The sequence below is a fragment of the Hylobates moloch genome, unplaced genomic scaffold (genome assembly GCF_009828535.3).
Source record: "Hylobates moloch isolate HMO894 unplaced genomic scaffold, HMol_V3 SCAFFOLD_16, whole genome shotgun sequence".
Lineage (NCBI taxonomy): Eukaryota > Metazoa > Chordata > Mammalia > Primates > Hylobatidae > Hylobates > Hylobates moloch.
This window is the reverse complement of record NW_026652291.1, coordinates 20,111,322-20,138,720: the sequence shown is the minus strand read 5'-3', so window position 1 is coordinate 20,138,720 and position 27,399 is coordinate 20,111,322. Positions and strand designations below refer to the sequence as shown.

The window sequence follows — 27,399 nt, the reverse complement described above, 5'->3', positions numbered from 1 at the left end:
AAACCAGTGTTGTTGATTAAAATCTCGTGCTTAGAAGGCAGTGTGGGTTGGATTCCCACCCTATCTCATCTTGAGTCCTTTCTGATTTTGGGTTATCAAACAGTGCTGAGTGAAGGAGAAAGACGGCAATTTTGTAGAACAGAATTTAGAAATTTGTATCATGTGCCGTCCCGGTTTTTGACACTGTGTAAAATAGAAAAAAATTATTTTGGGTTATAATAGGTCATTTAAGGGAATACTGGAAAAGTAGATCCCTTTTTAGTAATTTGGGAAATCCTATAAAATATCTCAATATTTTATTTAATATTTTTCTCTATTTAAAATATCTAATATTTAACAGTTTAAGTGAAACCTGAATACCAAATGCAGGATTTGTTTTTGTTCAAAAACTTTCATTCATTTATCCTGCAATTGTCTTTAAAAACTACGAAGCAATCATTTCACAGTGTTTCACATTTCACCAAGCACTTCTATGAGCCTATGTCATTTGGCTCTCAAAATAGAATAGTCCTACTGCTCAGGTGTCACAGTGGTCCTGGTTTTTTGTCTGTTTGTTTATTTGTTTCTAAGATAATGAAAGTGAGTTTAAGCCAATTTAAGTGACTCCAGTGGGCTCATAATTGAGTGTTAGAATCAGAACTTCAAGTCCTGTGTCTTTGCTACTAAATTCTCCCACTCTCTACCCTACTTATAGTGCTGATTAGGTGGCTTTTCTCTCATAGAATCAATATGCCACTGAAAGGGAGATTGCTTTCTTGTCTAATGCTTCTTTTGTTAGTTATACTTTGCCCCGGATAAATTCTCCCTTTGGAATTTTGCAAGGGATAAAAGCAAGCCCTACGTAATGTGATTAATGGTTCTGAAAACCATTTTCCTTTTAAACTGCTTTGTGGATCATATATGCTTTAGAATTATTTATTTTTATTTTTATTTGACTTGTTTTGCTTCCTTCTTCCTCCAACACAGATTACTTAGTGGGGGCCTACACGGTACAGATTTAATTTTAAAAGTGTATTTAAAGATACAATTTAAATACAATTGCCAGCACGGGTCTGGCTGAGTTGTCCTTCTTTCAATGTTGAACCTCCAGGAATGTCCGTTGTGCATGACATGAGGGCAGTTTTATTGACAGTTTATGCGGGCAGGGGGAGGTAAGCTCATATAACCTTGTTCCTTACGGAGGTGTAGAAAATCTGTAGCATGATGTAATGGTAAGCACTTGATGTTTTCTTCAGATTTTTCCTCATAAAAGGAACAGTTCTTACCGGAAAACTGTTCCAAACAGATGTTCATAACTCTAGCGCTGGTATTGCTTACCCTTAGAGTATGGTAGGTCTTTGAACATTCTTCACAGGGTGCCTTATTCAAGAGTCATGACTTTGTGTGCAACATTTATGTTCACATTACAATAAGACTATTTATGATACTATGAGTTTTGACGTTACTCACGGGCTCCTCAAGTCAGAGAGTGATTAATATCTCGAGCTGTCTTTGAGCTACACACTTTTTTCTTAATATTTTCTTCTTTTTAAATAGCATGCAAAGCAGTTAAGAGACCAAATAAAACCATAAAATGTAAAAAGGTTAAAAATGAGCAGAAATAGTCACCATTTCCAGGTTGTGATATACAAATATATCAACAAATGTCTATGTGTATGTTCCAATAAACAGTTTAAAAGTCATTTGTAGATTTACTTAGCTTAAAAATGGAAACCAGGAATATGAAAAAGGAGAAGATATTTAAGAACACAAATTATTACAAAACAGTATCCACTGATCCTCTGTGAAATATGTTTGTTTGTTTGTTTGTTTGTTTGTTTTGAGACAGAGTCTCACTCTGTCGCCTAGGATGGAGTGCAGTGGTGCAGTCTTGGCTCACTGCAACCTCCCTCTCCCGGGTTCAAGCAATTCTCCTGCCTTAGCCTCCAGAATAGCTGGGATTACAGGCTTGCGCCACCACTCCCAACTAATTTTTGTATTTTTAATGGAGATGGGGTTTCACTATGTTGGCCAGGCTGGTCTTGAACTCCTGACCTCAAATGATCTGCCTGCCTTGGCCTCCCAAAGTGCTGAGATTACAGGCATGAGCCACCGCACCTGGCCCAAAATATATTTTTTTATGCAATTGTATTATGCTCAGTGATAAAAAGAATATTCTGACTTGAACATATGTGAAGTCAAAACTGTGGAAAGGAATTAACTACAGGGCTATCGGCTGTATTTTTTTTTTAATTACATGAATAATTGTTGATTCCAGAGGCTTTAGTAAAGATTATATTCAGACAGAAACACAGTTTAAATCAAGCAATTGGTTATCTAGGGATGCGCCTACACAGCGAATGTATCAAACAGCAGCTTAAATTTGCAGGACTGGAGTGAGTACATGCACCTGGAAGCAGGGATAAGGGCTACTTGATTTCTAGTATGGTTGTTTAGGTACTTCTGGATGACTAATAATTTTTTTGTCCCGGTGCGGTGGCTCACGCCTGTAATCCCAGCACTTTGGGAGGCCGAGGTGGGCGGATCATGAGGTCAGGAGATCGAGACCATGCTGGCTAACACGGTGAAAACCCATCTCTACTAAAAAAAAATACAGAAAATTAGCCGAGCGTGGTGGTGGGCGCCTGTAGTCCCAGCTACTCAGGAGGCTGAGGCAGGAGAATGGCGTGAACCTGGGAGGCGGAGCTTGGAGTGAGCCAAGATCGCACCACTGCACTCTAGCCTGGGTGAAAGTGCGAGACTCCGTCTCAAAAAAAAAAAAAAGGATTTATTTTTCCTTTTAACTTTTATTTTAAGTTCAAGGGTACATGTCCAGGTTTGTTACATAGGTAAACTCATGTCACAGGGGTTTGTTGTACAGATTATTTCATCACCCAGGTATTAAGCCCACTACCTGTTAGTTATTTTTCCTGTTCTTCTCCCCCGTCTCACCCTCTACCTTCCAAAAGGCCCCAGTGTGTGTTGTTCCCCTCCACTTGTCCATGTGTTCTCATCATTTGGCTTCCACTTACGAGGGAGAACATGCCGTGTTTGATTTTCTGTTCCTGCATTAGTTTGCTGAGGATGACCTCTAGCTCCAACTAAGTCCCTGCAAAGGACATGATCTTGTTCTTTGTTGTGGTGTAGTATTCCGTGGTGTATATGAACCACATTTTCTTTATCTAGTCTATCATTGATGAGCAGTTAGGTTGATTCCATGTCTTTGCTCTTGTGAATACTGCTGCAACAAACATATGTGTTCATGTGTTTTTACAAGGCCTCTGTACTCACAATCAAATATAACCTCTGACTCTTGAGTCTCTAGGAACACACTCAAGACAGAGGACATGAGAGCAAAAAGAGAGAAAGGGTGAGAGGAGAACAAGGGTTGTAAAACTAACTGTTGGGTACTACACTTGCCAGCGGAATGACAGGACCATTCTTATCCAAACCTCAGCATCATATATATATATATATCCATATAACAAACCTGCACATTGGACCCACTGAATCTAAAACAAAAGTTGAAATTACTTAAAAAAAAAGAGGGGAAGGGAGAGGGAGGGAGGAAGGGAGGAAGAAAGAATACAGTGTGCAGTTTAGCATGAGTCACGCTACAAAGCAGACAAATTTGTGTCACATAATGCTCATGAGACCCATGGAAGCAGATAATGTTTTTGTTCCCAATTCACTGATGAAGTCAGTGAGGTTCTAACAGGTTAAGAACCGTGTCCATGTTACACACATAAAATGCTGTACCAGCTGGTCTATCGGAATCCAAAGTCCACGTGCTGAACGTCGCTGGCAGCCTTTGACTTAAAATTGGAGGAGCGTAAGGAGAAGTTCTGAATACGAAGTGTGGGACTAAACGGATGGTGGACTGCAGGGTTGGACAAAGAGAACAGTTTGACATAGTATCTCCAAGGTCAGTGGGCAAGAGGGTGTTTACAAAGTTCTTCAAGGGAGGCAGCTGTGGCCAATTAAAAGGGAATTTCAGAGAGAATCATGGGAACCTAGGGTGCTGTGAAAGATTAAAAGACAGAGGAGTCCTACAGAGAGAATTAATGAAAGACCACAAGCACAGTGGGAAGGCCAGGTAGCAAGGACCCTGCTCAGGGTTCAAGGTCAATAGAGTAGTGATATGAGCAGCATCAGGGGGTCCTCACATGTGACAAACCCCAGTAAGAGAAATGGACTTTATTTCATCACCTAGAAAAACACTGTCCGAGGAACTTTAGTTATAAGGAAAGTGTTCTGTATTTATGCTTCCTAATGCAGAAACCACTAGCCACATATGTACTCGAAGTGTGGCTAGTGCAATTGAGAACCTGACTTTTTAATTAAATTGAAATATAAATAGCCACATGGAGCTCGTGGCTACCATATTGGGCAGCAGAGACTAGAGCTGTAGGATTACAGGGAGAGGCAAAATATAGATTGACCTATAACTGACATCAGATAGTAAGACAGCATTGATATCAAAACAGAGACTGTTAGGCCTTTTAGCACCTTGTCAGGAACTCGGGTGAGAGTTGGAGAATGTAGGCAAAGCAGCCGTTCCAGGCCTTTTTTCTGCTCTCACTGAAAGCAAAGAAAATTCTTCTTTCTTTCTTATCAGGAATCTGACTTGATATATTCTCTTTCATGCATGTTCAAGCTCATTTTCCTCTTCCCTTTCAAGCATAGTTATGTCTCTCCCACACTAAAAACAGCAAAAATTACCAATAATAATAATAAAGGAAATACTTCCTCAGCCTTCCTTATCCCTCCAGACACACTTGTCCCTCCCTCCTCCCTCACATTGCCAAGCTTCCTGAAACGGCATCACGTAGAAAGGATTTTCACATCTTTGTCCTTCATTCATTCTCAGCCTACTGGTCATGATCCTCTTGCTGTAAATAGGCTCACTTCACTGAAAATATTAACGTTGACAAATCCAAAGACACTCCTAATTTTTAACCTTAATTGAATCACGTGTGTGCATTTGCCCATGTTAAATAGTCTCAGAAAATCTTTTCTCCGTTGGCTTCAATAACATAATTCTCTCTAGGCCTTTTTGTCTTCTCTTGGTCTCCATATTTCACCCTTTTTTTTGCCAATTTATTTATCTACTTTTAAATGATGAGGTGCCATAAGGCTCTTCTTAAAGCTTTTGTTTTCTCCCACCAAAAATATTTCCTGGTCCTTCTCATTCATTAGAAAAATCTCTCAGGAGGCCGAGGCAGGCGAATCACAAGGTCAGGAGATCAAAACCATCCCGGGTTTACTAGAAACCCCATTTCTACTAAAAATACAAAAAATTAGCCGGCCATGGTACCACACACCTGTAGCCTCAGCTACTCGGGAGGCTGAGGCAGGAGAATGGCGTGAACCCGGGAGGCGGAGCTTGCAGTGAGCCGAGATCGCGCCACTGCACTCCAGCCTGGGGGACAGAGCGAGACACCATCTCAAAAAAAAGAAAGAAAGAAAAAGAAAAAGAAAGAAAGAAAGAAAGAAAGAAAGAAAGAAAGAAAGAAAGAAAGAGATACTATTACTTAAGTTTGTGTCACCCACTGGTCCAGGCATTTTGTAGGGATTAATTTATTCACTGTTGATAACACGGTTATACCAGATACTGCTATTGTCTTCATTTTAAAGATAACACCGAGATTCAGAGAAGCTAAACAATTTGCTCAAGGCTGAACAGTTGCTAAGTTATGAGGATGGAGACTGAATTTAAGCACTGTAGCTCTAGGGTCCATGTTCTCACCTTCTATGTGGTGCTGGCTGTATGATGACTCCATTTGTTGCTCATTCCATTTTTCTACAGCTCTCACTGAAGCACATTGATTAGTCCATGCATGTCCATCCTGATAACCCAATATGCAACAAAAATGCTTTTGATGAGCACGTCTGCTGCCTGCCTTTGTGAATATTCCAGTGCTTGCTCAAACTGAACAAGAACAAAATGGAGCTATTCTCTCCCAGCCCAACCCACCCTTCTGTATCAGGTTACAAGCATCACCAGCTACCTGAGAGGCCAGGTCAGGATCCAGGTGTTCATTCTGGACTTTCTTTTCACATTTCACACCATCTTATCTTTTGCATCCCCCGTTTCTTGGCATAGTTCAGGGTTGTATCATTTCTCAGTAGAATTACTTGCATACACTACTATTTGGCCAACATGTCCTAAGTGCACCCAAGCCCCCCAAAACACTCACTCATATAAACAATCTGGCCTTAAAACTCTTGCTAGCCTCATGTTTCTAAAATGCAAAATAGAATTAACTTTTTTTCTTATTTAAGATTATTTAATAGCTTCCCGTTAGACAATTTTAAAAACTCTCAAATGCTTTAGCATGGCAAGTGAACTTCACACATACCTTCCTTGCCTACCCATCCAGCCTCGTCTCTCGACTCATACCTGTGTGTGGCTTCTTTAGTTTCCACTTTTAGCTCTCTAAAAACTATGCTGCTTCAGTCTCTTCCATTCTTCATATTTGTCGTTCCTCTGCCTAGACGCACCTTGCCTCTTTCACGCACACCTTGCCTCTTTCACGCACACCTTGCCTCACTCGGGACCTACTAGGACTTTGTCTTCTGTGTTCCCCTCATGCCTTATATTTTAAAGACTTGACTATTATGTTTCAGTTATGCAGTTCCTCTTTTCCTCACTACTTTAAGAAGAGGGACTGTGCAGCATTTTTTTTCCTCTTGCCACCACATTTTATTGCTTGGATCCTCAATGAATGTTTGAATGAATGAATGAATGGCTGAATGAATGTCATTTCCCCTTCTTACATGAGCACTTTGGCTATATATGAGAATGGAGAGGAGTCTCTTGGAAACTGACAATAAGAAATTTGGAATACTTCCTCCATTCCACCCCTTCTATCAGCCCTGAAACTCTCCTCTCTAGGCATGGTTTTTCTCCCATTTTGAGGAGGGAGATGCCACTCTGGAGATTCTTTCCCTTTGGTAAAATGCTGTTGGCAAGTCTCCTAGAGCAGCAGGGTGGGGCTCTGGGGAAAGGAGGGACCACACACAAGCAGCAACACTCAGAGATTTTCATTCCTGCTTTATCCTCCATTATTGCACCCACTTCAAGAATGTCCTTAAGTCTGGCAGTAGGTTCTGAGACAGCTACAAGAAAACACGGGGAAGCCCCAGCAAATGTATAATTTTGCCCGAAAAATACAGTCTCTTTGCATTTTCTAAAGTACAGTGAGAGTTTAGAAGCTATTTTCTGTTCTTGGGAAGAACGTGGTAGGGAAAAGGTGGGGGCTGTGTTGATCCCACACTAGTAATGCAAAAAAAAATTTTTAAGGCACATTTTATTGCAAAAGTATTGTGTAGCTCCTATGAACAAGGAGAGTAAAGTGACGTAGTTATCTCATGGATTGATGCTCTTCCTAATTATTGAGTAGCAACTATTGCCAAGGCATACCTCTTCTTCTGTGGGCCACACACCCATGACAGCAACTCAGTAATGCTACTACTACTAATAACTACAACAAGTGCTAATATTAAGTGTTTACTATTTGTCAGTCACTGTTTAAAATGCTTCACATAACTAAATGCTTAACACATAACTCAATAAATCAAACAATATATAAAGATCTTTCCAAGGAAATCATCTAATTTAGGCAGTTTTTAAGGTTCATTATTTTATGAATGGCAAAAGTAAGGCCCAGAGTGGTTGATTCCCCAAGTTTCTACAGCTAGTGAGTGTGAAAGCCAAAAATCCTGGCCTATGACCAGCATCTGGGGAACCAAAAGAACTCCACGGCATGAGGTTTTCAGTACCGAAAATGCTGTTCTACCTTTGAGGACTCTCCTCATAGAGACTGAATCCCAAATTCTGAAGCCTTATATGACCACATTTTTTTTACCAATCCATTAACGTGTTAATTGCGTAGGTGTGCATGACTACCATTTTATATATGATTATATATAATTTAATTCACAAGTATAGAATATTCCTTAAGCTGCCCCAAATAAAGGCAATCTTGTACTAATATGAAATCATCACATAAAGAGCCAACATCTCAGTGTGCCTGTGTTAGGCTCTGATTTTAAGAAAAGAAGGGGAATCCACACTGCCATCCATTAACCAGTTACAAAGCTCCTACTCTGTAACTGGTACTGTGTTAGGGCCTAGACAGAGAGATGGGAATAGCACTGCAGCCCTGCCTTCAAGTGTGTTTGGTGTCGTGAAAGAATCCATTTGTGTTCCTAGACTGAGCTATATTTTCCATGATTGTCATTTTTGTGTGCTTCTTAAATAGTAAGATTATTTTTCTTTGCCTTGTCTTTGTAAGAAGCACAAGCCATAAATACTCATAAAAAATGGAAAAGAAAGTGATAAAGAGTTGAGCAGATATAGGCATAAGAAACTAATGGTGAAGAAAAGAAAGAACATCAACTGCAAACATAGGAAGTGTCTGGAGAAACCTAAAGGCAATTGAAGAACAAGAGAGTACATTGGGGTCACACATGGGCCAGCCAGGTTTCTTTGGAGACAACTGTTTACAGTGATGTCCAATTCCTACTTGGATGATTGAGCCAAAACTGGTATGTATCATATCTCCGGAGAAATGTGAAAGGGTGATGTCTTTAGCACCTAAGCCAGGGAACACCTGGGATATTTAGTCGAGTAATTGGATGTAACTTAACTAGAAAGAACTTCCAGATTCTTTCTCAGAAGACCATTAAGAGAATCAGGCATTATACTTTCAGAAATGTGACCATGCATCAAATCTACAACCTGAAAGAAGTCAAAACATTTTGAGAAAGCAAAGATAATTGCAGGAAGGAGCACTGGAAATAAGATAAAATTAAATTTTAAAAAGTGTTTTCCCAAGTGGATTTGTTTATTTGCCCGTTCTGAATAATGAGTGTGCAAAAGATTAGACAATTGTACTGTGGGCTTTGGTGAAGGCAAAGAAGGCTGGGGACTGCAGGAAAGCTGGGCACTCAGAGCAGAGGTAAGGGGAGAGGGAGGGAGATGCTTGTAAATGAAGGCAAAACCACATATTATAGAGGCTCACAATCAATTAAATATTTGAGTTTTATATTCACATGAAAACAAACAAAATGTCAGAGGTCTGTTGCCTGATCAGCTTTGGAAGCTTCAAATCGAAAATGGGCAAGGATTTTATGCTCTGCATTCAATTACTGAGTAGAACTCACTTTGACCCTCAAAACAAACAGGATATTTCACTGAGATCCAGAGAGCAGAGAGGAAAGGCTCTTGAATTCCATCTGATACTACACTCAGTGTTCAGCTCTGTAATTCTCTCCACCAAACAAAAGAGCCAGCTGTGTCAGTGTCATCCAAAATCTGAAGTCCTTTCCAGCTAGAAGCCTCAGGGAAAAAAAAAAATTCTATACTAAAAAATTAGTTTATTTTCTGTGTAAATAGAATTCAGGTTAGAGGAAAAAGTCCCTTGTTTTTCATTTGTTTACAGACTCCTAATCAATTAAAATATGTATGAATCATTTTCTAGTGGAATTCATATGAGAAAGTAGAGCAACGGGATGCATTTCGGATATGGGAGATGAGAACGAAGGAAAGGGGGACGAAGAGTAGAAATGGAAGAAAAGAAAGAAAGAGAGGAGGAAAAGAATAAAGAGGGGGGAAGAGAAGGCAAAGAAAGGAGAAAACTAGGAGGAAATTTCCTCTTTCTGCTGAGATATTTGGCATACATTATCAAATGTAGCCTCACGACTCTTCTGTGAGATAGGTTGTACAATTAGACCCAGATTAGAGAGAGGAAAGCAAAGCTTTGGGAAGTTTTGTAAGCCCGGTGTCTCATATTTAGCAAGAATTGGAGTCAGACATCCACCAAGTCTATCTGTCACCAAATCCCATGCTTGCGAGGTCAACCTAGGATGGAGAGTGGGTGATATTCAAATTAGCTCCATCTGCGTCCCATCTACCTAAGATAGATGTGTGGTTACCAAACAGTGAGCATACATCGTGCCCAAAGAAGTGACTTTCTTAGTGGGGTAAAATTCGGAAAAACCCATTTTGGCCAAGTATTTTATACACTATATGTAAATAGAGTAAAACATGATTAAAAACAAAATATCCTCTTTTTACCAAATCCCACTCAAGTCTCTACTTAAAAATAATCCATTCATTGGAATTCTCACATAAAGAGATGAGAAATGTATAGGACATTGAGGAAGTAAGACAAAGAAGGAAGAAATTTTTAGGGGAAAGAATATCACCTTCTAACTAAAAATGGAAAACAGAAAAGACCGCATTTCCAGTGGCTTCCTAGACAGAAGTCTATGTTTCCTACTATTTGAGAATGATTAATGAATTGACCTCCTGTGTGTCACTTTGAAAACACACCAAATGTGCTTAGTTTGGCAGAGTAGTAGAGGAGGAACTATTCACACAGAACAAAAAAGGCTGCTGTTTGCCAGTAGCTATTAACTCACGGCTATATCAACACTTGTGCAGTTAACAATAATCTTATCCAAGAGTCTATTCTTGTAGAACCTCGAGGGTTGAAGAAATATTTTATTGGCAGCATCCCTAATCTTATAAGTAGCAATATGTTTTGACAAAATGAAGCCACACAATTCTCACCTAGTCTTGGGTTTACTTTCTTATGACAGCATCTGAGGCTGAAAATAAAAAGCATTCCCAAACTCCCGCCACCTTCCCCTGTCTTCCGCAAAAGAAAAAAAAAAAAAAAATAGGCTTTACCCTCAAACCTTGAGGTTCCAATTTCTTTTAAATTTTTTAGTAGTCACAGTTTCTCTAAACTTATACCTTCTAGGCTTTTGAATCTAACCACCCTACATGGATGCATTTTCTTAACCTATGTGCACAAGAACACTTCAAGATTTTGTGATCAGCTACTGTTGAAATATCTCCTCTTGCTGTCATATGCTGGCTCTTAGTTTTGGGAGAAACTACAAACTTCTACTTAAATTGAGAGTTTTTAGGTGTTGAAATAGTGCCCACAGCAGGAAAAGAAGAAAATTGGGTGTAGTGGCAAACTAAATTTATAACAGAAAGTGGAAAAAAATAGCCTAGAGCACACATACAAAAGTTCTACTGGGAATTAATCTTTTCTATCTATTGGGTCTAGTACGGAGTATAAAGAAAGGAAGATAAGTGTTATGAACAGACAGCGGTGAGTCCTCAGCAATAAGTTGTTGCATGAGCCTAGCAAATTGTTGACTCTATCTTGTGATCTATCTCCATAGCTCCATGTTCTACTTCTTGAGCTTCTTGAGACTTTTGTTCCAGAGATTTATTGAAAAAAAAATCCACTGAGTGTTTATAATTTGCTGAGAACTCTTCTAGATACTGGAGCCATAAAATAGATTGAAACAGGTTCCCTACCCTCAAGTTCCCTCCCTAGCTCATGTCCTCTGAGTGGAGATAAGGGCAGCATATGAATGAGTGATTTGAGAAGAGTGGGAAGATGGTACAAGTCCCCTGCACAAAAGAGATGCTGGCAATGGCAAGTTTGTACCTCATAAATTATGGTCCCTCAACAATATGGTTGTTGCCACCATCTTCATCCTGACATATGGTTTGGTGGCATAACATTGGCAGACAATTACCTTCTAGGAGACCTGCCTGCATGACCCCACTGTTATTTTAATGTAGGGGCTCCTCATGAATACCTTTTTTAAAAAAAAACAGAAGTGCAAGTTATGGTGTTGGCAGTCTAGTCCTTGTTGTACTTCATTAATTGTCCATAGTAAAATTATTTAATTTCCACATCAGTTTGGGTTTGATTTTTCACTTTTCCAGTAAGTGAATTGTACATGATTCTCTTTAAAATTCACTCAGCTTATAATTACTTGATTCATCAAAGACAAGCTCATAAATTCACTTTTCTTCAAGCAATACTTTTTCTGAACATTTACTATTTGTACTGCACTCATCTAGATATTCAGAACATAAGGTTACATGTAAGACCTGCTCCTTTCCCTGAAGTTGCTGAAAATACAGCGGGAGATATGGCAAATCCGTAAAAGAGGTATAACCAAATTAGGGTATGAGTACTTACATAAACAAAAGGAGTAATTAATTCTGATGGGGAAAAATGGAAAACATTTCCCAAATGTAACACCTAAGTTAAATATTAAAGAGGTAGAAGTATACCAGGCAAAAAAACAAAACAAAAAAATATGCCCAACTGATGGAACTTCATGAGTAAAATATTTGGCAGGAAATTAACAGTACCTAAAACTTACTGAGCATTTATTAACTGCTAAAAGTTTCCTATGTATTAACTCTCTTAAATCATTACCATAACTGTAGAAGGTAGGAACCAACATCTCCAGTATAGAAATGAAATACCCAAGCCACAGAGATGTCAGGTAGTTTATCCAAGATAACAGAGCTAACAAAGATGGAAATTTGACGCCAAACAGTCTGAGTCCATCTGTACTTGAAACCCCCAGCTTATACATGTCTAGGAACAGGGGGCAGTCTAATATGGCTAAAATATAAGGTGGGATATAGAGGCGGATAAAACGAGGAGAGGATAATGACGCCAGCCTATAAGAACCTTGAATGCTGTGCTAAAAAACATGGACATTATCATACAGTAGGAGGAAGTGGGTTGGAAATAAGAAAAACTACAGTGAAAAAAGATATGACAAGTGAAAGCAACAGAAGTTGTCATTGCTAAGGAGACATGGGGACAACAGGGAGTGATGGAGACTGTAGTGACATAGAGAAGCCTTACATTTGCAGGAGTATGTGGGGACAGCAACTCAGTCCAAAGGGAGAAATGTCAACCTACCATTCATTGCTGGTTGCTCTTTTTCAAGAAAAGCAGTAAATATCAAAAGTTGATTCTACCAATTATTAAATGTTGACCAATCAAAAAAAATTTTAGACCATGGACTAAAAAAAATATGCCTGCTGGCACCCAGATTGAAATGGAGAGATATCTGTGCTTTTAGAAATCATTTCTTCTACTTTTTTAACCTGGGAAACAATGTAAGCTTATTAGTATTTTAGGAAGATAAATCCAGTGGTATTACAGAAAGTTGAATTGAGAGGGAAGGGCCAGTGAGAGATTATTGCAGTAGGAAAAAGATGACAAAGGCTTGAACTAGTGGCAGTGGGAAAAGCAAGGCAGGAAAGGGTTTTCGGAGGATAATTGATCTATTAAATGTGGCTGTGGATGAGAAAGAATGTATCAACAGTAACCAGGACTGTCTAGCTCTGGTGATTAGAAGGAAGGTAATGTATTGATGGAGACATGAGACATAAAAGGAAGAGCGCATATCTGGAGGAAAAGAGTAAGTTCAATTTGAAAAGTGTTGAAATTGAGTTTAGGAAGCATTCGAATAGTATCTAGCTCTTCTTGGCTTTTCTATTGAAAAGAATACTCATTCATCAGATTAAGTCAGATCTGATTCACTGATCACAACTGCTTCCTAGAAAACACTAAGAATTTAAAGTGTTGCTAAAAACTGTTTATTCTTGTGAGATTTAAGCACAAAATCAATTATCAACAAGAATTAGTAACAATAGGATTGCAAAGAGTATTCCTTTTAAAAAAACTTGCTCCTCCTTACTTTCCTTTAAGTTTTGATTATGTTCTTCTGCAGGTATTTGTCTCCATTGCCATGGGCAGCAGATCTATCAAGGGAAATGGTGTTTGGTTTAGAATTTTGTTTTTTCAAAAAATCATCTTTGAAACTTTGCTTGTAGTTTTGTATTAGTTTTCCTATACTTACACAATCACATTTCTAGGAATTTATATTATTTAATGATTATAATGTACATTTAGTCAGTCCTTATTAGTAACCATAAAGTTTTGTTCCATTAATCCATTTTAAATGACTTTGTAATCAAATATTGTATAACCATAGATCTATGAATATTAATTAGAGACTGAATTAAATAATTTTTAGTTCCTTCTGATTTCTGTGGATTTTGTTTTGATGAATTCTTTGGGGTAAGGAAAAATGGTATACATGGGTTATAAGAGGTTTAGGAGTCAGTTAAATGGAGGTGTCTAATCCCACAGATTGTATTACACATGCGTATGTCTTTGGTTTGCCAGCATGATGTATGATTTTTTTAAAGGAGATACAACTTTTCTAACGGGAAACTTCACATGCAAAATACTTGGATTTCTAATTGCCTTGACTGATCAAGAATTCTGCCAAGGGTGTGTTAAGGGGGTGTGTGTGTGTGTGTGTGTGTGTGTGTGTAAACCACCCCCTCTTCTTTTAAACAAGGCTCAACCTATTCTAAAAGAAATTAGAGTATTAGAGTTATATGAACGAAAACGCATAAAACATATATTGAGATCCGTGGAAAATAAGTAGGTAATGTCTTAGGATGAGTATATATGTATACCTATGAAGACACGTGTATTTTTGTTCATTCAACAAACATTTATACCCATCCCACTCGAAAGACATTGTGCTAGATGGTGCAGGGAAACTCTAGAGAAAAGACAGTTTCTGACTATCAGCAACACACAATCTGAGGACACATAAATAAGTTTAATATGAAGCAAAAACTGCCAAAAGAGAAGCGGAAGGTAAATGTTATTAGACTCCAATAATTTTAAAGTTGATGAGCGACCAAAGAATTTTTGTTAACAAAGTGTGGTCTTCTATTATCTTTCTACCTTGTTGAGCTATTTCTCATTGACATAGCCAACATAAACCCATAAGACTTTTCTGAATCCTTAAACTTTTACACTTTAGCACAATTCCTTTTAAAGAAGCAGCTCCAGCCTCTGATCAATAAAACTAGAAGAAGCCATCCTAAAATTAATTCTTAAATAATATCAAGCACTATGCTATGGAACAGTATTGCTATTCTCAAAAGTAAGAGTGTTGGGGAAATATTCATTATTTTCGCAGATCTTGAATTCCAAGAACAGTTTGTGGCTCATAAAGTTTGTTCTTTAGGACTGCTATGTCACTCACCCTGACTGGTACATGGGAGTCCTAACACACTCATAGATATTAATAGGATACCTTTCCTTCCTATACTCTAAACTGCACTATATATGGCCGTAGTTAAATTAACATTCAACCATGACTTCTCCAGCCTCCTTTTATAACCACATCATTAATAGAACTCAGTGTGCCTAAGGCTGCTCCAAAAGCTCATGTCCTTTGTGTGACTCTGTATTCTTTTACTGAGACCAGATAGACACTTACTAGGAAGGCACTATTGGGAAGCTGGGTAGTGGCCACAGTAGGGAGGGATCCTGTAAATTTGTCTTGACCTTTGGTTGCCTGCAGTATGCTCACCCTTTGGCCATGTAGAGCAACATCTTGAGGAGTTGGCACTGTCCTATAAAATGGAAAGATGGGATGTTTTGCTTCCGTAAAGAATAGACATGAGGGATCCTCAAATAACTTGAGATAATAAGATAACGCACATATTTTTCAAAACAAAATATATTTTTACAGACGAGGACACAAATGGCATTTAGGTGACTCTCCCAAGGTCACATAGTGAGTGGATTAAAAACTTCAATTCAAATTTCAGGGATCCTGAGTTAAAGCCTAGTGATCTTTTCTTATTCTTGTTCTTTCAGTATTTTATTAAACATGCAAATATTAACCTACTCAATCCTCATAAAAACCCAATGGTGAACTGACTGTTGGCATGGCAGATGAGAAGTTTTACTCCCCCACTCTCCAGTGAAACTGATGAAAATTATTTTTAAAGGCAACTATTTAAAATCTCTGATGCAGATAATTTTATTTCCATTTTATATTAATAAGCAAAGAACTGAGGCATAGAATGGTTAAGTAAATTGCATAAGGTCATGTGGAAAAGCTGAGATTTGAACCTAGTTGGTTGGTTCTAGAGCATAACCTCAGGGTGAGAATCGAGGCGTGACAGGCACCATGTTCCTAATTACGTTATTCTAGAGGAAAAATGGTATCCATGGGATATAACAGGCTTAGGAGTCAGTTACATGGAGGTGTCTAATTCCACAGATTGGATTACACATACAGATGTCTTTGGTTTGCCAGTATGATGAATAATTTTTTTAAGGAGATACAACTTTTCTAATGGGAAACATCACACCCAAAATACATGGATTTCTAATTGCCTTGACTGATTAAGAACTCTGGCAAATCCTGACCCCTCCTCACGAGCATGTGGCAGCTCTCAGCTGGAGAAGAAGGGCAGTAGCACCACTTGGAAGAATGTGTTCACCTATGTGTGCTGCCTGTCCTGTATCATAGTATCCAAGTGATTTCTCTAGGGCTTTAATTTCATGTCTTGCCCCACACTAAAATGCTGCCTAAATAATGCTTACTCTGGGAGGAAGATTTATTCCTGGCGGAGGCAGGGGGGGAGTTGGGGGGGCACTGGGGGGAGCAGACTTTGGAGTCAGACTAGCTAGTCGAATACTAGATCTGCCTCTTACTCCTTGTGTGACTCTTAGCAAACTAAACCCTAACTTAGATAGCTTCTGAAAATTCAGTTTTGTCCCTTATAAAATGAAAGGCTAACAGTAGCTGAGTCAGAGAATTCTGCCAGGTAAAACACATAGCAGAGGCCCTGGCATATAGAAGCCTTTTCATAAATAATATTAAGCACTTCCTAAACATTATTAAGCACTGCTTAATATTAGCTGCTAAGCTACTATTGTACCTTTTGTAATTTTTGTGGTGAAAGGGAAATGTTTATGAAAATTCCTAAAAGCACATGATAATAAAATTGTACACAACGAAAATATTGAGTCCTAGAATAAATTGATATGGAAAATTATTCAAAGTAGCTTTAGGTAGAGATGAGGAGATGATTAAAAATGAACAATTTAAGTCATAATGGTGAAAGAAGAATAAAAGACAAGTAAATGAAATATCTAGTGATGATCAAGATCTGTAGAAATAAAAAGAAGAAAAAGTAAGGTTTTTGCAGAAGGAAAGAGAATGTGTACACTGGAACAAAAATTGGGGGGAAGTTTATTGAGGAAAAAGAAAATAAATAAGGGAAAGGACAAAATTATCACTAAATAAATAAAAGGAAAGGCCTCCAAAAGTCCAAAATAAATGAAACTCAAATTCAAAACAAAAAAGAGAAAAACAGGAAGAAATATTGTGTTTCCGTAAGTCTGTGGATTATGAGGAATCACGAAAAGGAAAAAAGAAGTTTGGCACAAAACCTTGAAGGATAAATACGAGCACATCACAACTGAAAAGGAGATAATGAAAACAGATAATTAAAATGCAGAAGCTAGAGTTACAGCCTTTGGAACTCAAACTAAATAAACTTGTTTTATTGTGAGTCTGGAAATTGGGAAATAGCTGTACTGAGAGTGAGTATATCTGCAACCATCACATTAGCTGACAGGGCATGTAAACATTTCAGAGGTAAATGAACTAACTCTGAGATGGGTGATTATGGATGTCAATTGTGGAAAAAGAGTTTATGTGTAAGAGAAAAAGAAAAGTTCAACTTTTCAAATCATTAATATTGTCCCTAAAAGCTGCATATATTGGAAAATATACTTGGAAGATAACCTTATTCCTACAGAACAGGAAGATGATTCAAATTCTAGAAGAAATATCCAAGGTGTGAAAAATTTTGTTCCTTTGTCAGGACATCGGAGTCCATCGAGAAAGTTCTAGAGGAAGCACTCTGAGAAGAAGAAATGAAGCTCAAACAATTCATAGGCTGAAGATATTTTTACTTTCAGATACATTTAATGAGCGCAGTAGGGGGAAAATAAGGATGAGAAATTACCGCATAAATCAGAGAGCAAAATGAGGGCCATTTGTATTGATACAGTCAAACTGAAAGAAAGAAAAAAAGGAGGGTAAGGCAAAAATGAAGGTGTGAGCTACAAACCTCTTACTGTGTTCATGAAGAGACGAGAGGTTGATGGGTTTAGAGTGCAAATGAACGGCAAAAAAAAAAAAAAAAAAGATATGGAAAAAGAAATTGGATAACTTAACGTTTCAATTTTAAGAAAAGGCCTTTAAAGAAAATTATACGGTTTCCCAACAGAAAAGAAGCCCAAGATGAAAAATCCAGTGATTCAATATGAGACCTCCCTCCACAACCTGGAGACTGGATAATCAGTGAGTTGAAAAAGAGAAGTGTCCTCAGTCCCAGTGGTCTAACCCTAAACTGTATATCTTATTTTAGCTAAAAAATCATACATAAAAGTGAAATAACTAACACAATAAAAGAATCTTGTGGTCGTATTTTTAAAGGATGTTTGAGAAGGTATGAAGAACTAGAAGTGACAAACATCACCGTCTTGATAAAATTGGTTTTCCAGGAAAAGATGCTAGTGTGACAAGAGGCAGGATGTGGCCCATGCAGTCCTGGGCCACTAAGCTATTTAGCAGATTGTATTCTGGTATCACGACAAATAACATAGCTAAGGCTATTTTATACCATTCAGGTCAAGAAAAACTTGCAAGGAGATGGTTTGTTAGATAAGTTGGGAACACATACGAATATGTTATATATCAGGTCTAGAGCCATCACCATAGGAATACGAAAAATAAAATGATAAGGGACTGAGGTGAAGCTGTTTGTTATGTACTTGTATATGACACCTTCAGATTTTTTCCAAAGAAAAGACATGTTCGATTTGAAAGAAAGTAAATGTAAAGATGAAAAAACAAACAAACAAACAAAAAAGAGTGAGAGAGAGAGACTGATAAGCCGGATGGTCCCAGACATATCTTATGCAGCTGAGATCATCCTGGAAATAATGAAAGCAAAAGAGATGAGGTAATTTAAAATATGTGACAAGTACACAACGAAATATGCAGAAAAGTACAATACAATAAAAGGAAAGGAAAGAGACTTATATTGAGACAGCATAAGGTGACAGATGATCTCTATGCCTCTTATTATTCAAATTTCACAACGGAATTATAAAATGTGTCATCATCTCCATTTTATACATTAGAGAATTGAGAATTAGGCAGGTTAAGCAACTTGTCCAAGGTCACACAGTAAACAAATAGAGAGGTGAAATTCAATTTACTGTCTATCTTACTCGCAAGCTTTTATCTACACACCATTGCGTTTCAAAACAAAGACATAAAAGTGAGAAATAAAGGGAAATATAATTGTATTGAAGCTGTATAGTTGAAGGATGGGTGTATTGTCTATAGAGCATAAGCCTGCAACAAATTTTTTAAAAAGAAGAAAGAAATGTTGGCATGATTTCCACTCACTTGTCAGTTAAAAGAGAATTCTCCACAATATTATGCAAAGGTACATCTGACCACATGAATACTCAGGAGCTGGCCTGTGTGTTAAATATCCATGTTAAAAGCATAAAGCTGCAACTTTGACTGAGAGTTCCCGTTAAGAAAATATCCCTTTCTAAAATAATACATAATTAAAGCAGATTAAGTATTACTCGACTTCTCTTTTGCTGCTATTCAAATGTTACTGCATTTTTTGCTGCTATTCAAATGTTATTGCATTGTGCATAATTAAACTAGCAGTTATCATTAAAGTGTTCCATTAGGCAGCTCTAGGTAGGATAGACTTGCTGTCTTCACTCAAAGATCACTCTGGGGATTGTATACCTGGAAAATTTTCATTCCTTGAGGAATCCTGGAAGGGCACACTGATGGATTTATAATAGGGCACCATACTTTTCTTTTTTCCCCCTGATGAAATAGTGCCTATACTTTGTCTGTAAGGGTACACTGTCTTTTTAATTTCCAGGAGTCACATAATTGAACAATGAGATTAATAAAATGAAAATTAACATAGAATAAATTTTTAAGTATATTTTACTGAAAAAAATTAAGAAATATGTAAAGTTTTGTCATTACTTTTATAAACATTTTTATGCGGCTGGGCATGGTGGCTCACGCCTATAATCCCAGCATTTTGGGAGGCCAAGGTGTGTGGATCACCTTAGGTCAGGAGTTTGAGACCAGCCTAACCAACATGGTGAAACCTTGTGTCTACTAAAAATACAAAAATTAGCTGGGCATTGTGGCAGGCACCTGTAATCCTATCTACTCGGGAGGCTAAGGCATGAGAACTGCTTGAACCCAGGAGGCAGGGGTTGCAGTGAGCCGAGATTGTGCCACTGCTCTCCAGAGTGGGCGACAGAGTGAGACTTTGTTTCAAAAAAAGAAAAATTTATACACACCATAAGATGACATTTTGCATGGAATACATTAATGGATTACAGGTAATATTATAGGTAATACTTTTCTGCATTTCCTGATTTTTTACAGTAAAAATACATGACTTTTTAAAGTTTAATAGTGTGGATTCAAAAGAAATACCTATTTCAATTCACACTTAGAGATTAAAATTGGGTTAATTATCACACTGACTGAGGTAAACTTTGTGATTTTTCTAATACAGAATATTTATGCACCTAACCAGAATGTATAAAAATTTAGATGTCAGTTTACACCCTAAGCAAAAACTGTTGTAAACCAATTAAGATTATAGTCAAATGAATGAAACTTTAAAAGTTGTGTAGATCATGATTTCAATTAGTAATAATAATAACAATTGCTGTATTTACTGAGATTACTATAGGCCAGGCACTTTTCTAAGTGTTTCCATCACTTAACATGTTTGAATAATCATGTGATATAGATGCTGTGATCGTCCTAGTTTTCACCAATGGAGGGGCTGAGGCAATGCTAAAACTGTTTTAATGACATTCTTGAAAATTAATTATAAGTTTACAAAAATAATGCCTTGTGAATATGTTGAAATAAATCAGCCAAGATTGATGTTTTCATAGACGATCTTAAGAATATTTTTATTATGCATCTACACGTACATTTATTGCAGCACTACTTACAATAGCAAAGACTTGGAACCAACACAAATGCCCATCAATGATAGACTCAATAAAGAAAATGTGGCACATATACACCATGGAATACTATGCAGCCATAAAATGAAAGAGTTCATGTCCTTTGCAGGGTCATGGATGAACCTGGAAGCCATCATTCTCAGTAAACTAACACAGGAACAGAAAACCAAACACCGCATGTTCTCACTCATAAGTGGGAGTTAAACAATGAGAACACGTGGACACAGGGAGGGGAACATCACACACTGAGGCCTGTCAGTAGGTGGAAGGGAAGGGGAGGGAGGGCATTAGGACATCCATGCAGGGCTTAAAACCTAGAGGATGGGTTGATGGGTGCAGCAAACCACCATGGCACATGTATTCCTATGTAACAAACCTGCACCTTCTGCACATGTATCCCAGAACTTAAAGTAAAATAATAAATAAATAAATATGTGAAAAAATATATTTTTATTGTGCATCTAAAGGAAGCTAGAAAATATTTCTCCTTTCTTTTTTGAAATAAAATAGTTTAGAGCACTCATTGCTCCCAGTCCCCATTCTTCAAAACATGTGCATGGACCACCTGCATTGGAATCCTCTGGAGAACAGACCCAAATCCCAGAGGCTCAAAAGTCTGCATGGCTAAAATTCTTCCTGGCAATATTTACAACTGCTAAAATATAATGACTTCTGAGTTTATGTGGGAAATCAGAAACTTTTTTTTTCAAAATCATGAATTTCTGATTTTCACTTTCCAGTTTGACTCAATTGCTTTCTTATGTGTTATTGGAATTGAGATGTTCACAGCAATTTTTTTTTTTTGCCCCACATATTCTTAGTATTCATCCCAGAATGCCAATGCCTCAACACTTCTTTCTCTACTTCCCCATTTCTCCCCTCCTACATTCTTGCGATTGCTGAGGAAATTGTGACTGAGATGGGAAGTGCATCTGCTGACTTGGGCCTAGTATTTCAGTGTCTGAGTTTACTTTATACCTTCCACATCCCATACCTAGTGGCCGTCTACACAGTAGTGGAATCGAATATCCCCATGTGGGAAGATTTATTTGTTTCTTCAAAGGATACAGGAATCAAAAGGGATCCAGTGGGGAAGAAAAGAGACTAGCTGCTGTCCTTCATGGAGGCAACATTCTGCTGGGAGAGGCAAGAAAAAATCCATAAATGAATAGAAAAATAAATAAGTATAATAAAAAGTTCAGAGAGCGATAAGACCTATGTAGAAAAAATGTTAGAAGGGCACAATTACTGAGTGACAGATGGAGTAGAAGATGCTAGATTAGAAAGGAAAGGCCTTCCGGAGGAATTGGCATTTGAGCTGAAATATGAATGAAGTGAGAAAGTGAGCCATCCAAAAACCTGGGGAAGAGTGTTCCAGACAGAAAGAAGAGAAAGTACAAAGGCCTGAGGCAGGAGTGGGCTTAGCTTGTTCACAGAAAGCATGAAGGTCAGTGAACATGGCTAGAGCAATACGCGTGAGGAGGAGAGTGGGGTGAGATGGGCAATAAGGTAAGGATTGCCTCACGTGTGCCATTGTAGCCTATGGTGCTTGGATTTCATTCTGAGTGTGATAGAGACCATTGGCCGGTGTTGAGCAAGGGTGAGAAATTACCTAATTCACATTTTAAAATATCGCTATAGCCAGTGTTTAGAGAATTATCAGAGCCACAGAAACCTGTCAGTAGTATGTTACAGTCCAGGTGAAGAATATTGCGGCTTAGTTGGAGTATTCACAGAATAGATGTTAAGACGTGGTCAGATTCTGTGTGTACACGTTTGTATTATGCAGTTAGAGACCACTGGAGTTGCTAATAGATGAGGAATGTGGGAGATAAAGAGGAGTCACAGATTTCTATAAGGTTTTGGGCCCGATGAAATGTTGACGCTAGGGACTGAGATGGGGAAGACAGGTTGCAGGAAGACTTACAAGTTCTGCTTTCGATACATTGAATTTGAGCATCAGTTAGCCGGTCAAAGTGAAGAGCCAGTAGGCGGTGCAAGTCTGAACTCAGGGGGAGATGGGAGTAGAGATCCAAACGACAGAGGCATGGGCGTGTAGATGGAATGCAAGTTCATGACTCTGGATGAGATCACCCAGGGAGGAGTGTACACACAAATAAAGAAGAGAAAGATACATGGATTCATGTGGCTCAGTGCCCAGTAGAAAACTTGCTCAAGCCTGTTGTTCTATGACAAAGGGTGTGGTTTTTTAACTGCCTGCAAGTCACAAACAGCATTGATCTGACAATAGGACCATGATATGTAGAATATAATATATATGTTATTGTGAATAAATTGGAATATAAACGTTACCTGTTAATGTCATACAACCTCCCTTTTTGTTGCAATAAAAATTTGTGTGAATATATTAACCCGCCACAGTACGGGATTCATTTTTAGCAGTGAGTTTCAGTTTATCCTGAGAGGCAGGAAGATTCACTTATAAAAACTGGTGGTACAATTGGGAAGAAAAACTGCCCTTTTGAGTAAGTGCTTTATAAAGGCAATTAAAGCAGAAAGATGTGTTTATGGGCTTTCACCCTTCAAAATGGCTATAGATCAAATTTATTAAAAATGTAATTTGGAAGAGAAGCTGGCAATAAACTAATAAAAATGAAACTAATTTATCTTCAAAGTGTGTGGCGCTTTTAGCTCTAACCAGCCTAAAGACTTTTTTACCCCACTACAAGTAGGAATTGAAAACTTCTTTTCAATTCCAAAGCATTTTGAACTAGAACGTGGCTGGTGTTTATATGGTCACATGAGAGGTTATTCTAATAGTTCAGGACAGAAAATGTAGATATAATTTGTATATTTCTGAAATTTAGTAGGAATAATTTTTAGGGTCTACTTTTGAAAAACCAATATAGCAAAGATAGAAAGAATTTGATGATGTAAACAAATCTACTATTAAAACACATGTATCCAAGTGGTTAAAAAAGGCAGTAATTTTTTGTATGTTTAAGTCAATACTTTTTCCTGTTTTGCAAAGACACTTTATCTTTTTAAACTTTTTTTTAAAAAGAAAATAAAAGAATATGTTTTAGATTTAGCAGGACACTGGAAATATGAGATGCTTTGAAAATTCAGACGACAGTGTTTCTTAATATTTCTCCTATAAAATTACTTTTTAGAGGAATTCATCTTATTTTAAGAGGAAATGTATAACCTTTTTTTCATTCAAGAATAATGTTCCAATGGATTGTTTTGTATAACAGAAAGTATCTTTTCCAATAGCATTCCAACTATTTCAATATCCTGTATTGCAACAAATTGAAAGGAACTAACATTCGATAAAGTTGTTTACCAGTAAGGAAGGGGCAGCTTATAGACAGAGTCAGTTTCACTGTATTGAAATAAACAATGTCCTGTAGTGTGTGTGGGTAGAGAGGAAGAGTCTAGTGAGTAGACGGAAAGGGTGATGAAATAAGGACAATGTGTGGTCACCCCAGTAAGATTAGTTGAACTAACTGTGTAGACAGGAAGGACAATTCTGACTTCACAGGGAGGCTCTGCTCATGGTGCCTTATCAGTATGTCGTCTCAGGATCAGCACTATTGAGAAATGTAAATCCCCACGTTTCCTTTCTTGCCTCTTGCCCACATTCCTAAAAGATTACACTTAACTGTCAGAGCTAAAGAGTAGATCTTCATCTTCAATTCATTCAACATGAAAAGATTATTATTAATAGCACACTGAGCAAATAATGATTTCAAAGAGTCCTTGTTATTATATAAGCCTGCCTACAAGGTGATTTCAGAATAAGAAATGAGAAGTGTTTATTTTAGCAGAAATTTAATGTGCACTTGCCTTTCAAACTCTGTAACATCGTTGTAGTTCAAATAATTGAATATGGTTAAATGTCTACACTGATTGGATTATCTTGACATTAGCCTGAATTAGCTAGCAAAACAATTATTTTTAAAATTTAAGTAGGTTTTATTATTAATTGTAATTGGAAAGCACCATCCACTTAAAGTATTAATAATCACAGTTCTTCAGTGACATTAATTTAGAAAAAATAACAAAAATTTTTGCCTCTTCACAATTTATAGCCCAAACTACATGTAAATTAAATGCTGTATTTTTATTTTGTGCAGACCCACTCACCCACCCACCCATACACACAACACACACACACACACACACACAGACTCACACACACACACATTCTCTGTGGTTTTCCTAGTTCAGGAAAGTGATTATGATCAAGCAACAAACCATAGTGGTTCTCCATTTGCTATGCTGACATTAAAATTAGAGAAAGGACATTTTAAAAGCAACAATTACCACCCAAGTCACTATTCAGCTTCATATTTTTAGCTATAAAAATATAAAATAAAATAAGAAGATTTTATGAGATCGAATGATTTTCCATCTCTGGGCAAAGGAGAGGAATAACTGATTTGCTTTGTGAGTATACTTCACCAGTGTCTATATAGAATGTGACAGTTACCGACTGCACAAACTGTATCCTTTCAGAAATGTAGTAAATTTAAAGCTTTTTATGAGTCTGTGTGAAACAAAGACATGATAGCTGGAAAAATCACATGTTGAAAAGAAGTTTATTTTTACTTCAGTGTCTGCCTAATAGTGCAAACTTCATCTTTGCCGGTGGTATATCTATGTAAATGAAGATGGGCTAATAATGTGAATATGAAATGGGATGGATCTTCTGTCTTAATTTGTGTGCTATTTTCACATGAAGAATAAATGAGAACAAGATATTGATTACTATAAATTTTGTTCATTTTAGTATAAATATGTCCAAACACATTTGAGATTAAATGGCAGTTATATTTCTTAATTGAATGTCATTTTCTCCTTCTCTTTGATAGACATCATATAAATAGATGCAGATAGATCATATAGAGATGTAGATATAGCTAGATCATAGATAGATAATAAACATATATAGATGAATAGATCATAAATCTACCTACCTATCTATACCTCTATATAAAAAGGAAAGAGAGAAAGAGAGAGACCAAGGTCAGCAAATATCTCTGTAAAGGGCCAGATAATTAATATTTAAGGCTTTACTGGCCATATGGTCTCTGTCATAACTACTCACGTATTTTTGTGTTGCAGCACAAAAGTCTTAAACAATATGTAAATGAATCAGTGCAGCTGTATTCAAATAAAATGTTATTTATGGACACTGAAAATTAATTTCATATAATTTTTATGTATCATAAAATATTATTTTTTAAATAATTTCAAAATATAAAAACTATTCTTAGCTTGAGTTCCATACAGAAAGAGGCCTCAGGGCAGATTCGGCATGGGCCATAATTTGCAACCCCTAATATATATAACATTCAATTGTTATTTTTAATCTCAAAGAATCCCATGGCTCTGTGTAAAGCTGTCATCTCATTATGATTTGCAAACCTCTCCAGAGTAAATATAAACTCTGTACAAGAAAGTGAAAGTTGGTTTTAAGCAGAGGATTTTTTAAAAGAAAATGCAATCTTATTGCACAAAATGGAACACAGCCAAAACAGAAAAGCTCACACCTCTACTTAAAAGAAAGTGCAAAGCAAGACTACATCTCAGCTAAATGTTTCATTATAGGATAAGTTAAGATGTATAATTAGTCAAAATAAGATCCCAGTATTTTCACAGTATTGCAAACACAGTACAATATTAATTTTCACATTATATTTTATATGCAAACAAATTGGGTTTGTCAAAAAAAAGTGTTGCTTTCCTCACAAAAGCTGTCTTTGATAATAAATAAGAATTCTACTGAAAAACTGAAGCTTTCCATATGTGACAAATTTTGGAAATAAGAATGAAAGAGAAATGTAGCATTCTGTCTTAAATACATAATTTTACAGATGAAACTTCTTAAACTAATGCTGAAAAATTTGAATCCCCAACTCTATCAACTTATGCAAAAGAGTGAATGGATACATAAACAAGTGGGGTTTTTTTGTTTGTTTGTTTTGTTTTTTAAGATTTCATTTAGCATCCAGGTCACTGATAGGGTGTAGACAATGGAAATAGTTCCCTCTTCCATTCAATTACAATTCCTAATCAGTTGGATTTGTCATGTATTTCTTTCAAGAGAGTGCTATAAATGTTGCTTCCTATCCAATCTCGATATTCAAAATATTACTAATCTTTGTTTGTTTTTGATGAAGGGGTTCAGGCATTTCTGTTAAAGACTTAGACTTGAGAACTGAGCACTAGAACCTACATTCGAAGTGTTTCTCTCATTTCTTTCTTTGCCACTAGGAATTAAGAATGGGTCAATGAAATATACAGCCCCTTTCTGGAATGTACTTGTTCTGCTACAACCATGGATATCCCGACCTTTCTATGCCTTTCAGGGACAAGGGTCATAGAGGAGTTTCAGACTCCCCCCAAAACAAAACAACAACTGAACAATAAACAACAGAAAAATAACACAAAAAGATGGGGGTATACTCTTTCCCCTTTCCTTGCTTTCTCCTGCTACCAAAACAAACAACAAAAACTACATTGTCTCATTGGATGAGGAAGCTAAAATTTTGTAGCAGATCTATAAAAGAAAAGAAGTGGAAATCTACTCAAGAACTACTATAAAACACTGTATACAAAACAACCACTTTGGTTCACATTAAAAAGTGTTATCTGTTTCTTTGAA

The 27,399-nt window shown here is 37.1% G+C and overlaps 1 long non-coding RNA gene across 1 annotated transcript; it reads left to right on the top strand.

Annotated features, from left to right (window-relative positions):
* The first annotated feature begins 1,166 nt into the window (after positions 1 to 1,166).
* LOC116456190 (uncharacterized) lies at positions 1,167 to 27,399 on the top strand. Its single transcript, XR_004244567.1, has 2 exons — positions 1,167 to 1,211; positions 27,009 to 27,399. It is a non-coding gene; the product is annotated as an uncharacterized LOC116456190 (long non-coding RNA).